Here is an 8,437-nt window from a genome sequence, read left to right on the forward strand (position 1 = left end):
TGTTATTCAAACCACCATCTACAGACTAAGGAGAAACTATTGAATTACACTAACTTGCTATTAAAGTGGAATTTTTCATAGTGTTCTCATTTTTGTATTTTTGGCATTACAGTCCTTTACTTTTTTCCAGTTTTATTGAAATATAATTGACATATTGTATAAGTCTAAGGTACAGAACATAATTATTTAATGCACATGTATATTGGGAAATCATTACCACATTGTTTAATTAATATCCATCACCTCACATAGTTACAATTTTTTTCTAATGATAAATTTTTTAAGATCTACTTTATTAGCAGTTTCAATTAAACAATAGAGTGTTCATAACTATACTCAACATGTGAACATTACATCTCTGGAACTTATTTATCTTATAACTGAATGTTTACATCTTATGACAACCTTTACCCATTTCCCACACCCCACCTCCTGATTCTGCCAAACATCAATCTGTTCTCTGTTCCTATGTGTTTGACATTTTTAGATTCCACATACAAGTGATATACTACTTATCTTTTTATCTGACTTCTGTCAATTATGATAGTGCCCTCAATGTCCATCCATATTTTCAAAAATAGCAGGATTTCCCTCTTTTCTTAAACCTGAATAATATTTTTTGCACATCAGTAAATTTAACCCAGTTCAATGTTACTTCTCATCTTACCCTGATTCCAGAACTGTTATGACCCATTCCCATAGATATTCCTCAGGTTTCTATTGGTATAAATTAGCTGTCTTAAAATCCTTTTGGTGTCTGTGGAACCTCCTTCCCACTCATACTGTGCACCTGATGCCCTGATGACTCTGGTTACTGGACTCTAAGCAAGGAGATAATGTGGGGGTGGGTCTTCAACAGGTTCAGCATTCTCCTGCAAGAAAACTGTCTCCAAGTAGGTTCTTCAGGCAAGAAGAGATCAAACCCTTGAGACAGGGTATAGGTGTGTGCTTCTCTGGAACTTCAATGGAATCTACACACTCATTGTGTCCTCCAGCAAACTCTAGAGGTTGTAAATTCAATTTGCATTGAAATTAATTTATTCAACAAACTAAAGTTGAGTTGCTTTCAAGAAGTCCTGTAGGAGGTGCAGGAGACACTGGCTTCTTTTAAGGAAGTCATAGTTTTTTGACATCTTTCATACCTTGAGATAGGAATTTAAGATCCTAAGATAATCATGTTTCTTTCTCCAAGGTCACCAGAAAATCAGAAATAACCAACAAAAGTTACACTTCTTATTTTCCTCATTTTCTGCTAAAACGTTCCATAAAAGTGTGGCCACTTGGTAAAAGCAAACCACAAGGGCAGCACACTTTCAAGGGCCAATAAACCCATCTCCTCCCAGGAGGGCTGCACACCATGACGGATATTTCTGAAAATTAACACTTACTATGTGCTGGACTCATGTCTAAGCCAGACTGCAGGATCTCAGATGGCACCTCATCTCCTGAAGGCCTTCCCTGCTATTCCGCCCGCCAACACCCACCCCCAAATGATAACCAATCCTTTAAGGCAGCAGAGAGCGCTACTCATTTCACACGGTGAGGAAACAAGCATACATGCTGTTGAACAAATGACTTTGAGGGGAAGACAAAAATTAATCTTAACCAAAAAAAAGAAATTTTATAGGAATATGTAGAATAATCAATACAGCAGCAAGTGAAGATTATTAGTCATTCTAGATATTAAAAAACATAGAACTTTCAAAAAGGTTTTAATATGAGGAAAAGAGCCTAGGAAGATAGGCTCAACCTGAAATGGAGTCACAGGGAGAATATGTGGCCCCTTAACTTAAAACAGTAAAAATTCAAGCAAAATATACGAAACTAACATTTTCCAAATATCTGACATCAAGCAGTGAACGACAGTGATACCTGAGTGAGGATTACCTCAGTTTGCTTCCTGGAGGCAGTACAGGCAGGGGCTCATAGAGATCCCATCAGTCTGCCAGCGTGCAGGAAGCATAGGGGACAGTCTAGGGAGGCTGAAGTTCACAGGAACGAGCGCTGAGATGTGGGAGAGGCACGGAGGGAGACGTCTGGTGACCTACAGGCACCCCACCTTGAGCATTCAGCTGAGCATACACATGTAGGGAAATTACCTACAGTAAGATTCACCAGCAAAGATGGTTCCTATTCTCACCAAACAGAATTTAAAATCTCATAATTTACTAGGTATAATTCATAAAGATGTGTCTCAGTTTTGAGGAAAGAAATCTAGGCTAAACACTGCTCTGGTCCAGTGTAACATAGACTAACAGAAACTAAAAGGATAAACTTGTCTCCAAGTGATGTAAATGATGCCAGAAGAAGCCTAAAGAACCTTTACAGGGATAGAAATACATCTGACCTTCAAGAAGGTAAATTCATAGTGCCTGACATAATGAAAATTCACCACATGTGAGAAGAAGCAGGAAAATACAACCTTTAATGAGGGGATAAATACAAAGAGACTCCAAAATGGCAGAGTTGATAACATTAAATAAAATATAGCTAAGAATGATCAGTTTTTTTTTAAAAAAAAGTGATCCTAATATGAAGTATGTTACCTGACCAAACGGAATTAAATTAGAAATCAATAACAAATTTTCCTAGAAACACCCATTATTAGAAGACAAATAGCAAAGTTTGTGGGATGCAGCTAAACCATTATTTACAGGGGAATTTATGGCTTTGTAGCAATAATTTATTAAAATCACTGTAACATGCATCATTAGCCATAAACTTAGTCACACAACCATGCCAGTTATAAGGGTGACTGGGTACAGTATTTTATCCAGGCACTGTGCACCCTGAATAAAATTGTGGTTCAGTTGCTATGGATCAGGGAAGAAACACACCAGACAGGAAATTACCAGTCCCTGCCACACCCCATCAGGATGTCCTTCAAAAATTTACTGTGAGTACAGAGACATAAGTCCTTCCTTCCCAGCACACTCCCCCTGCCAGGGAAAATTTTCAATCACTCTGCCAACAGTGCGGTGACAGAGAGGTGATGTGACTTGGCCAGTCTGCGCGACTAACCTCAGCAGAGGAGTAGTGAGTGGACTGAGTAAAGGGACAGCAGAGACACCTGTTCCAGTCGAGGCAGCAGGAACACACCTCTGCTCCCTCATTTGACACAAGGAGCAGCATGAGTGCAAGAGTGAAAACTGTGCAGTTATAACAGAAGGGATAGTGAAAAAAAGCTTAGTTCAAGTTCACTGGGCAGTAATCGGCCCTAACAAAACAATAAACTTGTCCTGGCTTCAGACAATGGTTTATCCAGTGCTTCAGATGCAAAACTCTCCTTTGCTTCAAATACTGAAAGTAGGTTGTTTAATTGCCTACCTGAAAACTCATAGGTAGAAGGAGAGAGGATGAAAATGAATAACAGGTAGCCCTAGAAGAGTTAGAAAGTTTCATACATGGTTAGTGTCCTGAATATAGGGACAAGCACCACCTTTTGTTCAACCTGCACCGCCACAGGCAGGGCATTCTGAACTTCATTTGCCTGCTCCTCAGTTTCCTCATCTGCAAAAGGAGGATAGTTTTTGAAGGGCCCTCACCTGTATGATGGCGAACTTCCTGCTTCTCTTCCGGCTCCTCGGTTCCCACCAGCGCCACCTGAAGCCCAATCACCTCTCTCCCACTCGCAATCCCAGCACCTAGCCAATAGCCACCAGCCCCGTAGAAGTAACACCACCCCATGCCCTTTCCTATATAACCCAGCACCTTTCCCTAATAAAGTGGAATTCTCCAGTGAATTTCTGCTGTATGTCGCCCCTTCCTTTCATTGGTGCCGAAACCCGGGAGACGGGACACCCCAACTGGGCCCCGTCTTCCCCCCTGACACCAGCAGCAGCTTGCCCTCGTCCTCTTTTTCCGGCGCTGGCTCCTCACACTCACCACTCCTCTTTGGCCTTTGACTAAGTTTTCCCCCGGAGCGGGCCGCTCTCCCCCGAGCTATCGCAGCACCATTGACCGTGATTGTCCGGCAAGTCCCTGATGCTTGGGGACGAGGAGGGAACTCTCCCCGCCTCAGGCCTTCACGTCTGTGGCAGACCCTCAGGCCCCTCCTCCAACAGCCATAAATGAGGTGACTCCTTTGCGGATGGGAACGCTCCCTCTTTCCCTCCTCCTCCTTCCGTTCCGTCCGCCGAAAATTCCTAGTACTAGGTACCTTGTGACTCCAGCACTCTGCCTTCTTAGAGAAGTTGGGTGATGACCCACACTTCCTAAGAAATTCTGACTCGTATATGAGTTTCTGCAGACCACCAAGGATCATCGGGGACACCCTTTGTCTCCTTGTGGTCTGCTCCCAGTCCGAGGATCTCTGTTCGTCTTCCCCTGTTTGTCTCCTTCTCTGTCCTTTAGCCATGGGAGCCTCCTTATCCCTCCCTGAAAGTTCACCTCTTGAATGCCTGCTTAAACATCTGGCTACCCTCTCCCTGATGCCTGATATAAAACCAAAACTTCTCTGTAAATACTGCTCCCAAGATTGGCTGATATACCCCCTAGACAATAACAACCAATGGCCCGCGGGGGGAACTCTTGATCCTAACATCACTCGCGATCTTTTTAACTACTGCCTGCACCTGAAAAAATGGAAGGAGATTCCCTATATCGAGGCTTTTTGCCTCCGAGCCCAAAATCCCGGCCTCTGCACCACCTGTTCACTGCCCCAAGTTCTCCTAGCCTGCAAGCCATCTCCCTCCCCTCCACACACTCCCAGTCCCTCTTCAATTACCTTTGAACCGGCCCACAAACTTCTGCCATACAGGCTTTCTCCTTCAGCCCCTCCCCCTCCTACAACCCCTCCACCCTCTTCCGCAGTTGCCGCCTCCACCTCCTCCCCCACAGAGGCCTCCCGCCTGCTCCCGTCCCCTTCTTCTACTACAATAGCCCCTCCCTCTTCCTCCACCACCATCTCCTCCGCCACCTCACTCCCTCCGCCTTCGTCCCCCTCACCTCCCCCCCCTGCAGATCGAGCCTGAGCCTTTCAGTCTCCCTTTAACTAAGTCCCAGGAGCCTCCTCCATCCTTGCCCCTATAACCTGTCTCTCCCCCACAGACTGAGCCAGAAACCTTCAGTCCCCCTCAGAGTTGGTCCAGCGGGCCTCCCAAAATTATCGCCCCCCTCCGGGAGGTGGCGAAACCCAAAGGCATTGTGCGCGTTCACGTCCCTTTCTCCCTAGGAGATTTAGCCCAACTTGAGAAACGCCTAGGTTCCTTTTCCACTGATCCCACAACATACATCAGGGAGTTTCAATGGACCCTCCAGTCTTACAGCCTCACACATCATGACATTTTCATGCTCCTGGCCAATACCCTCCTCCCTGAAGAGCATAGACAAGTTTGGGACTTCGCCCAAACGCATGCTACTGAAACCCAAAGGACTGACCCCACCTATCCCCCTGGCCCCACTTCTGTCCCTGAACAAGACCCACACTGGGATTATAACACCGCCGTGGGTCTCCACTCTCGAGATATTTTTGCCTCCTGCTTAATAGCGGTTCTGAAAAAGCAGCTCGTAAAGTAGTCAATTTTCAAAAGCTCCAAGACATAATTCAAAGGAGGGAGGAAACTCCCTCTGAGTTCTTAGACAGACTCACTCAAGCCCTATTACAGTATAGCCGCCTGGACCCAGAAACGCCTGATGGAAGACATGTCCCTATGACATACTTCCTAGCTCAAAGCTACCCCAACATTAAAGCTAAACTCAAAAAGTTAGAACAGGGCACCGCTACCCCACAGACTGAGATCCTCACAGTGTCCTTTAAAGTCTTCCATAACCGGGAGGAGAAGAAAGAACACCGTAAACAAAAGGCTGATCAGGCCAACTTCCAAATGTTGACCCAGCTGATAAAACCACAACCTGGGCACCCCTCTGCAAACAAGCACCCCCCCCCCCAGAGCTTGTTTCAAGTGTGGAAGAGAAGGACATTGGTCAAGGGTGTGCCCCTCCCCCAGATCTCCTACCACCCCATGCACCAGATGCCACAAAAAGGGAAAGGGCCACTGGGGGTCTGATTACCCAACCACCCGAAGGGGAGACTGGACGAACAACCCCCATCCTAAGCCTGCCGGGGCTGGCAGAAGAAGATTGACAGGGCCCGGGGGCTTCATGCCCAACCATTTCCATTACCAAACAGGAGCCCAGCGTTACTTTGATAGTAGACAGTCGCCCCATCTCCTTCCTCCTAGACACAGGAGCCACCTTCTCAGTCTTGTGAGAATACTGGGGCCCTACCACACCTGCCATTACTCCTATAGTAAGGGTAGGAGGTAAACAGATTTTCCCATTAAACCCCCCCTCCCTTTTATGCACAATCCAAGACAATCCCATACCTTTCTCCCACTCCTTCCTGGTTATGCCCCAGTGTCCCATCCCTTTAGTAGGATGGGACATCCTTTCTGTCCTCCATGTTTCCATAACTATATCCACTCCCACAGCCCCCAGTACTCCCTTTCTGATGGCCCTCAAAGCCGACGACCCCCCTCTACCCAATGAAAGATCCAGTTCCACCCTCATACACCCTGTAAATCCCAAAGTTTGGGACATTACAAGCCCCTCCGTGGCCCTATGTCCTCCTGCCTCTATCAAATTACGTGACCCCTCTCAGTATATCTGCCAGGCCCAATACCCCCTAACCACTTCAGCCCTCATAGGCCTCCAACCCATCATTCAAGATCTCTTAAACAAAAATTACCTCAGACCCACTCACTCCCCATTTAATACCTCCATATTAGCTGTTAAAAAAAACCAACGGATCTTTCCTCCTCGTCCAAGACCTTCACCTCATCAACATGGCCGTCGTCCCTATCCATCCCTTGGCTCCAAATTCATAAACCCTTTTATCGCGAATCCCTGCCTCGGCCTCCCACTTCTCAGTCCTAGATCTCAAGGGTGCATTTTTTTTCCATCCCTCTGGACCCCTCCTCCCAAGATTTTTTCGCCTTCACCTGAACGGACCCATACACAAGACATTCTGAACAACTCACTTGGACAGTTTTGCCACAAGGCTTCCGAGATAGTCCCCATATTTTTGGCCAGGTCCTATCTCAGGACCTCAAACAGTTTCATCATGATCACTCCGAGTCCACCTTATTACAATACATGGATGATCTTCTACTCTGCAGTCCCTCGTGGGAACAGTCTCAACTTGACACTGCCTCTCTACTTAACCTTCTAGCTTCCAGAGGTTACCGGGTATTCCCCGTCAAAGCTCAAATCTCTTCCCCTTCTGTCACTTACCTCGGATTCCTTCTGTCTCAACAAAGAAAGTCCATTACCTTAGACAGAAAACGACTCCTCTCGGACCTGCCCGTTCCCAAAACCAAGACAGAAATCCTTTCCTTTCTAGGCCTAGCTAGGTATTTTAGAGCGTGGATCCCTAACTTCTCCCTGTTGGCAAGACCCCTATATGACCTCAGCAAGGGCCCCCCTGAAGAACCATTATCCTCCTCATCCCGACACTCCTTCATTAAGCTCCGTCAAGCCCTTGTGGAAGCCCCAGCTCTCCATCTTCCTGATTTGTCGAAGCCCTTCTCATTATACATCCATGAAAGGTCCAGTCAAGCTCTAGGAGTCCTAGGACAATATTATGGCCCATCCTTTGCCCCAGTAGCTTATCTTTCCAAGCAATTAGACCTCACAGTTTGGGGATGGGCCCCCTGCCTACAGGCATTAGCCGCTGGACAGCTCTTGCAGAAAGAAGCTCATAAACTGACATTCGGGGTGCCCCTTACCATTCTGTCCCCACATCACCTAAATGATCTCTTAATCTACAAAAGTTTACAGACTCTCCCTCCCTCCAGACTCCTGACCTTACTGTCCTCTTTCCTCCAAAATCCAGACATTTCTTTCCTCCCCTGCCAACCCCTGAATCCGGCCACTCTTCTTCCTCTACCCTACTCTCCTCATACTCCCTCGCATGATTGCCTGGAAGCCCTTCACAACTTCCTTCCGTGCCACTCCACGATCTCCCGAAGGAGCCCTCTCACACTCCGGCCTCATCTGGTTTACTGTTGGGTCCTCCTTTAAACATGAGGACACCCATTACGCAGGATACACAGTAGTCTCCCTCGAAGACATCATCGAGGCACGAGCTCTACCCCCCAGTACAACCAATCAACAGGCCGAACTCATTGCAGCCACCAGAGCTTGTACTCTGGCCCGGGACACATCTCTCACACTGTACACCAACTCCAAATACATATTCCACATTCTCTTGTCTCACACAGCAGTATGGAAAGAATGAGGCCTCCTCACCACAAAAGGAAATTCCATCACTAATTCAGCCTTAATTACCAAACTTATAGAAGCTTCACAACTCCCACACCAACTGGGCATAGTCCACTGCAAATCACATCAAAAAGATGACTCCCCCATTACAAGGGGTAACAATAAAGCTGACAGAATAGCCCGGTCGGTTGCCCTATCAGAAGACACACCAGAC

The sequence above is a fragment of the Manis javanica genome, chromosome 10 (genome assembly GCF_040802235.1).
Source record: "Manis javanica isolate MJ-LG chromosome 10, MJ_LKY, whole genome shotgun sequence".
NCBI lineage: Eukaryota > Metazoa > Chordata > Mammalia > Pholidota > Manidae > Manis > Manis javanica.